The sequence below is a fragment of the Sorex fumeus genome, unplaced genomic scaffold (genome assembly GCF_029834395.1).
Source record: "Sorex fumeus unplaced genomic scaffold, SorFum_2.1 ptg000021l, whole genome shotgun sequence".
Taxonomy (NCBI): domain Eukaryota; kingdom Metazoa; phylum Chordata; class Mammalia; order Eulipotyphla; family Soricidae; genus Sorex; species Sorex fumeus.
The window spans coordinates 14,259,300-14,267,834 of record NW_026606078.1 but is presented as its reverse complement, the minus strand read 5'-3'; the positions used below and the strand labels follow the sequence as shown (position 1 = coordinate 14,267,834).

Below are 8,535 nucleotides of genomic sequence, written 5' to 3'. Positions count from 1 at the left end.
CTAATCTTTGATAAGGGAGCAAGAAATGTGAAGTGGATCAAGAGAGTCCTCCTTAACAAACGGTGCAGAAAAAACTGGACAGCTACATGCAAAAAAAAATGGCTCAGATAAAAATAGGTCAAAGTCCTCAACATCACACCAGAGTCCCTCAGGTTCATTGATGACAAGGTCGGCAAATCCCTCAAGGAAATTGAAGCTAAAGGTATCTTCAAATATAACACGCCACTTGCTAAGCAACTGGAGACAGAGATAAACAAAGGGGACTATCTTAAATTAAGCAGCTTCTGTACCTCAAAAGAAACAGTGACCAGAAACAAAGACTCCGCCATGCGGGCAAGATACTCGCAGAAGCCTACCAGGTTCTCTGAGAGTGAGAACTGGACAATCAGCGTTGCTGTCTTCTAAATAAGATCCAGTCTCTGGATGTTGGCCATTGATGACATTACATGGATCCAGGGGCAGTTCGTGGTTGTAGCACTTAATTATTAGAAGATGGGGGATCTGGAAAGAGGGGGCACAGTCTTGATCTGAGCTGCCATGGAGATCTCATCCCCTGGTCCCGCACATCTGGGTTCCTCTTCCAGTTCCTTCATGCATGAGGCTCCTTCAAGCTTGGGAAGGGTGGTCTTAAGCGTACCTATGGCTGGTTGCAGAGGTCTTCAGCTGCCGGGGCTCTAATCAGGGCGGTGAGGGAAACTCACCCCGGCACCTCCAAGGGGCCTCGGTGAGGAAAGCCAGTTGCGAGTTCAGGACACTGTCGTTTTAGACATATTTGGAATTAATTTTAGATCGAAAAGTACACATCATTCAAAATACTTATGTGCTCAGTAATTAATTACTACACACTTGTTCAATCACCTCAGAGACCCACTCTGCTCAGAGAACTAGATTTTTAATTACAGGTCTGTTTTGCCCATGTGTCATGACTGAGAATCACTCTCAGTAGATATGAAACTCACTACACATAAAGACGCACACAGGTTACTTTGAGTCATCTATGTTGTTAATGTGAGTTGGCCATTAAACTTCACTGAGATCCTTTCTTCTGTCTTTATAGGAGCCTCATGAGTCTCACCTTCCGTTCAAGTTGAACTTGTAATAAGGTGGAATGAAATCAACAATATGCTTCTCACCTCATCCTTCAGGAGAAAAATCCTACATACATTCAAGGTGGTCAAAGTGCAGACAACACCATCCACCTTTTCCTGGAGATGTACACGCAGCTGAGGTGAGAACAGCAAAAGGCTCTAGTTTAATGGTCTTAATTAAGGTTTCAGGGAACGACATTAAACAAACTCATATACCATCTTCCAAAAGAATTATTTTGTAAAACTGATGCCTAGGGTATGGTAAAAGATAATATGGTAAAAACCATATTTTTCTTTCTGGGACATTAAATTTCTAAATCTATTTATTCATGCTGCTTTGAAATACATTCCTTGATTAGGAATCATTGTCTGCCATAGGAGTGAGGAAGGACAACACTCAAAGTAATAAGAAGAGAAAAATATGGAAAAATTAACTTCTACTAGGTTTGATAACACATATACTAAAATTGAAATGATAAAATGATGAGCATGGTCCTTGCACAGAGATGAAATGCAAACTTGTAAAGCATTCCATATTTTTGTTGCAAGAAGAATGGACAGGACTACTGTAAGCTAAGACAATCCCCACAAGTACAAAAATGCTACATAAAGAGAGCACAAATCCCCATCACAACAATCTCTCTCAATGTGAATGGTCTAAATGTGCCAATTCAGAGGCACAGAATGGGAAGATGAATTAGAAAACTGAAACCAACATTCTCCTGCCTGCAAGAAAAGCGTCTGAACAATCAAAGCATCCATGGGCTAAAAGTAAAAGTCTGGGAAACAAGTTTTCAAGAAAATATCACCTCCACAAAGCTGGAGTGGCCATACTAGTATCAGACCACATGGACTTCAGGCTAAAGGTTATCAGAGACAGTGAAGGTCATTTCTTAATGATCATGGGATATGTACATCAGAAAGAACTCACCCTCCTCAATGTATATGGTCCTAATGACAGACCAGCAAAATACTTAAAAACAACTTCTAATTGACTTATAGAAAAACATAGATAGCAACACAATACTAGAAGGAGATTTCAACACTTCTTTGTCACTTCTCGATAGATCAAACAGACTGAAGCTCAGCAAGGAAATATTTTCTTTAAGGGAAGTAATGAACAACCATTGGCTTAGAGAAGAAATCAAAGAGTAAATAAAAAGTTTCCAGAAAGAAATGAGAATGAGGACACGAGCTACCAGAACTTGTGGGACACAGCAAAAGCAGTGTTAAGAGGAAAGATTATAGCTCTGCTAGAATTCATCAGGAACAAAGAAAGGGCCTACATGAATAAATTAGAGCTCATGATTTTGGAAAATAACCAACAAAAGTAGTCCAAACTAGGCTGGAGGAAGGAAATAATAAAACTTGTACCAGACATCAATGAGCTAGAATCCCAAAATACAATCCAAAAGACCAATAAAAGCAAAAGCTGGTTCTTTGAGAAAATAAATAAGATCAATAAACCATGAGAAGCCTCTCAAAGAAACAAAGAGAAAGAATTCTAATAAATCAAATCAGAAATGAAACGGGGGGTATCCTAATAGAAAGTACAGAAATCCATAGGATCATCAGAGATTATTTTGAGAATCTTTGCAGCAGGAAATGAGAGAATCTTGAAAAAATTGATAAATTATTGGATTCCAATTACCTCCCAAGTCTGAACCAAGAAGATTTGGAATACTTGAACCTATCACTACCAAGGAAATTAAAATGATGGTCAAAAGTATCCCTGCAAACAGAATCCATGGCCCAGATGGATTCAATAGTGAACTATTTCAAACCTTTAAAGAGGAACTGCTTCCAACATTTTTAAGATTTTCCAGGAAATTGAAGAAACAGAAATACTCCCAAATAGTTTCAATGAGGCAAAGATCACCCTAATACTCAAATCGATAGAGACACCACAAAAAAAGAAAATTACAGACCTATTTCCTTGATGAATACATATACAAAGATTTTCAAGAAAATACCAGCAAAGAGAATCCAGAAACTCAACAAAAGATCACACACTATGACCAAGTAGGTTTATCTTGGGGATGCAAGGATGGCTTAACATTCTCTAGTCAATCAACAGAATACACCATCTAAATAAAATAAAAATAAAAGTCATATGATCATATCAATAGATGTAGATAAAGCATTTGATAAGATCCAGCACCCATTCATGATGAAAAACTCTCAACAAAATTGGACTTGAAAGTACTTTCCTCAATATAGTCAAAGCAAATTACCACAAACCCACAGCAAGCATTATTCTCAAGGGGGAAAAACCAAAGGCTTGGAGCAGAAATCAATGAACTAGAATCCCAGAATACAATCAGGCACAAAACAAGTTACCCACTCTCACCACTCCTATTCAACATAGTACTTAAAGTACTTGCCAGATGATTTCGGTAAAAAAAAAAAAAGATATCAAGGGCATCCATATAAAAAAGGAAGAACTCAAGCTTTTACTATTTGGAGATAACATGATACTATACTTGGAAAATCCCAAAGAATCTACAAAAAAGCTCCTGGGAACAATAGATTTGTTTAGTAAAGTAGCATATTACAAAATCAATATCTGGTACTACATGGCTTTCCCATATATTAATAATGAAAGAGAAAAAAGAGATAGAGAAAAACAATCCCATTCACAATAATACCTCAGAAAATAGAGTATAATAGAATCAACTAAAAAGGTTAAGGAACTATACCAAAAAAAAAAAACCTACAAAACACTACTTCATGAAATAAGAGAGTATATGAGGAAATGGAATCACATCCCATGCTCATGGATTGAGAGGTTTAACACTGTCAAAATGGCAATACACCCCAAAGTCCTATAAAGATTTAATGCACTTTCTATAAGGATACCCATAACATTTTTCAAAGAAATAGATTAAACACTCTTGAAACTCATACAAAACCATAAACTCCCAAGAAGAGCTAAAGCAATCTTTGATAAAAAGAAGAAGGGAACACCTTCCCCAACTACAAACCCTACTACAAAGTTTTAGTAATCAAAATACCATGATATTCAGATAAAGACAGGCCTCACATCAATGGAATATAGTCAAATATCCTGACGCTGGCCCTCAGATTATTATTACCTAATCTTTCTTAAAGGCTCAAGAAATATGAAGTTGAGCTAGGAAGTCTCTTCAGCAACTGGTGCTGGGAAAACTGGACAGCAATATGCAAAAAAAATGAACTCAGACCTCTTTATATTGCCAGGCACAAACTCAGAATAAAATGTATTAAAGACCTCACTATCATACCTGAATTCTTAAGATATATGGAGAAAAATGTGGGAAGATCCTTTCATGACATTAAAGCTAAGGGAAACTTCTAGAATGAAACACCACTGACCAAGGAAGAGGAAGTGAAGATAAACAAATGAGACTACATTAAACTAAGAAGTTTCTGCAACTGAGAAAAAATGGTGACCATGATCGAAAGACAGCCCACATAATGGGGAAAAATTATTTATGCAATACCCATACAATTAACCTCAAAATTCTGACTCTTGTATCATTAAGAACACTAAATAGTTCCCGTGAATTTTATTCTTCTTCACATATATTTACTCTAAAATATTTTAGATTTACTTTTAAACCGCAGGTAAAAAGGAAAAATTATAAGTTTTTTTAATAATAAAAAATAACCCCTATAAATAGCCAGCCCAAAAAACAAAAAAGCAAGCAAGCAAGCAAGAAAGAAAGAAAAAATTTAAAAATTAAAAAATAATGCTGTTTGCAATGCTAAGGATCAATCCCAGATCATCATTCTTTGTGTTTTTGGGTCACACGTGGCAATGCACAGTGGTAACTCCTGGCTCTGCACTCAGGAATTACTCCTCACGGTGCTTGGGGGGGACCATACAGGATGCTGGGATTCTAACCTGGGTATGCCGTGTGCAAGGCAAATGCCCTACCTGCTGTACTATAGCTCCAGCTCCCCCCCACCCCATAATTCATCATCTTGAGGGCCTCAGATTTTTACCTTCCATTTGGAAACTTCATCTTTACATTGACACAGTAAATTGAAACCACAGAACCATTGAATGGCATGTTATAATGGTAGCAGCCATGAGCAAACATTGATAACCCATAAGTTGGCATGAATGAATTCTGTCTCAGAGGCTTCACTTCTGAGGATACCTGTCACTACCTCCTTTCTGTTACGTATCCCAGGATCAGAACCTACATCAGGCCATCAGTAGAAATTGTCCACCCGAAAGCTAGCCTTCCACTGGGATCAGAATCCTTGATCCATTTAACTTGAAATTTTTCATTCATGACTTGTTGACCTTGTTTCAGGCGGAGGCATCCAGAGCATAAACTCAGCTTTCCCGTTGTTTCCACAGGAAACCCAAATACCTAAGAATGTTATCATTTCTGATACCACTCTTAAAGATTTTTTTGGAATCCCACGATAAGATACTATCATTCGTGTTATAATATTACTGTTCTCTATAGTCCGGTCTCCCCACAGAACTCTCTACCCTCTTCACTCCAAGTGCAGACTCCAGTGTATCATGATCCTGAACGTACTTCTAATAGTTTCACTCAGGTTCTCCCCTAAAGTGCACAAGTTAAGTTCATACCAATCGAAGTTCTTAATCCTAAACTACCAGAGTGGGCTTCTTCCTCAAGCTTGTGTTCTCCCTTGAGGAAATACTGTGCTTCCTTTATCTATGTCTCTCTTTGCTTGTTTTGTTAAATGACTGTTCTTGCTTGAACATATATTCCATTCCACCCTACAACTGTTTCACAAGTTTCTAAGGGTTTTTCAATAAAATATATTTTGTTTCACTAAACTAAAAATTTTAAAACCCCAGAGAATTGTTAAAACAAATATTTGTATCTTTTAAACCACAAATTTTGAAAATGAAAGGTGGCAAAGCAATGGAATACTAATCAGTTGTATGAAGTGAAATCTTCTTATTATTTGTATATAAAATGTGTAACATGAGGAAATTATGTTTAGTGACAAAAACCAGGCAGAGAAAGATAGGCATCCTACAAATTCAGGCATATGTGGCATATGGAGAAAACAAATTAAAAGAATAAAATGAGACAGACAAATGTCTAAAACATTATTTATATTCTATGATTTATAATTCAATTAACAATGGTTTCTCATATACATAATTCCAACATGACACTCCTCATTCTCTCAAAGAATAAACTCTCCCTCTCCCCCAACCCCCCAGAATCCCTCCCTCCTAATCCCCTGACCCAATTGTGTGGATCAGTTCTCCCCTTACATTGCTCTTGAACCTTTGCTGCTAACTTGCTGTGTGTCTTTACATCCCACATAAGAGAAAAATCTCTCTGTATTTGTTCCTTTCCTTAAGGCTAACTTTACATGCATGATATTCTCAAGTTTCATCCAATGTTGAAAATTACATAACTTTGATCTTTTCAAAGCAATAAAAACAAACTTTAGAACTATGAGACTATTTACTTACCAGATGGATAGGTGTAATCAAAGTGGAAAAACTGAACAATGGTGAATGACAGAATAGGCCTTTCAGTAGTGAGTGTAACATGATACATGCAAGTTGATTCTGCATAATCCTAAAATTTATGAAATTCTATAATGTAATTATATAAGGTAATTTTAAATAATCAAAAAGTATTTAAATAATTTACATTTATCTATGATTATGACGTATCTTTTGTGTCAAACTATTAGAAATAAAAAGAATGTAAGATTGATATATGGTGTATCACTATACTTTTAAACAAGAGAAGCGCTAAAAATTTCTGTGTCTTGATGAACTCTCATATAAATTGACACCAAAATCAAATTAATATGCTCAACGAAAAATAAAAGTCAACCAATTTAATCTTTTGCCTTCACTCAGGTTCCCATCTGCTGATCTCTGGCAGACGAAACAATTTTTATTTTATTTTATTTTTTAAAAATTTTTATTAGTGAAACACCATGATGTACAGTTGTACATTTATAAATTTTTGTGCTTGGGTTTTGATTATACAATGATCAAATGCCCATTCTTCCGCCAGTGCCCATTTTCCACCACCATGTATTCCAGTATCCCTCCGACACCAATCCCCCCCATCCCACGATGTCTCTGTGGCAGGGCATTCCCTTTTGTTCTCTCTCTCCTTTTGGGTGTTGTAGTCTGCAGAAGAGGCATTAAATTGCAATCTTGTTCAGTCCATAGTCAGAATTTTTATTTTCAAAGGATTTCTTGGCAGAGGTTTGTCATTCTTTGCTAGCAACCAACTCATTTTCTTCTGCATTTTTTTCTAGAAATATATACTTATACTAAGACTGATTAGTCATGGCACCAAATTGACAAATGTCCCTGTTTTTACTTCAGTTCTGTTTCCTAATTATCACAAATTATTAGCAGTGGATAGAAAATAACTAGCCCAAAATTCGTGGGAGAAATGGAAATGTTTATGCTTTCCAAAGTTTGGAAAATCCCTGTCACTAGTATAGTGACGTACATCTAAATTTGTAAACAAAATGATTAAGTAGAGGTAAACCATGACTGCCACTTCAAGGAAGAACGGGCCTTCAGCAAATATCCTTGGTTTCAGAAGGATGGCTCTGGCTTGGATGGGGGGCAAACATGAGAACTGTGAGCTACCTGCAGTTAACACATGCTCTGAGGCTATGTGGTGACACTGCTGAGAAATGTCGAGAGCCCTGATTAGTTAGGGTCATGGGGGAGAATGGAATGATGACAAGAAAACAGAGCAACAGGACAAGATCATAGATTCCTTTGTATAAAAGTTTTCATCTCTAATGTATTAATCTGTGAAAAAGAGAACCAACTTCTTATCATTCTTCCTGGCAATATATTATCCTTACATAGTGCTTCAGGAAAAAAAAAGAAAACGCTTCCCTTGTTAGTTATTATAGCCTGAATATCTGTGAGGTCTTTGAACTCTTTCTATGTATACAGTGCTGATGACTGAAACCAATCTCACTATTTAAGTATCTAAACTGCAATGTTCTCACCATTTAACTGTCTAAATTCTGATGGCTCCAAATCTTCTAAGATCAGCTTTCATCTCTTCAATGATATCCAGGCTTCTCTTCCCAACTCTCAACTGTCCCTTTCTTTCTCCCTCTCTCTACCAACTATGGTCTCCCTGCCAAAATTTGCCAAGACAAGCTTTCTTGAAATATAGACATAAGTTGACTTCTCCTTTTTTTAAATTTAGGCAATTTTGATTTTCAAAGTCATTTATATTGGAGATTTGTCAAACAATATTCCAATTCTAATCACACTACCAGTGTCTGCATCCCTTTACCAACAAATGACCCATTTCTCCCTGCATTCCCACCGACTTCCTTGACAAACACATTTTGAATTTTTACTATTGTACTTTGGGTTCCATACTTACAGTAGTGTTGGCATTGGTGGTTAAGACATACACCTCAACTTTTTCATGCTGGCCTTCCTGGATCAATGCCCACT

The 8,535-nt window shown here is 36.7% G+C and overlaps 1 pseudogene; it reads left to right on the top strand.

The window, feature by feature from the left end:
* Window positions 1–1,532: 1,532 nt before the first annotated feature.
* On the top strand, window positions 1,533–1,629 carry LOC130023020 (uncharacterized; annotated as a pseudogene).
* The last annotated feature ends 6,906 nt before the right edge of the window (window positions 1,630–8,535 follow it).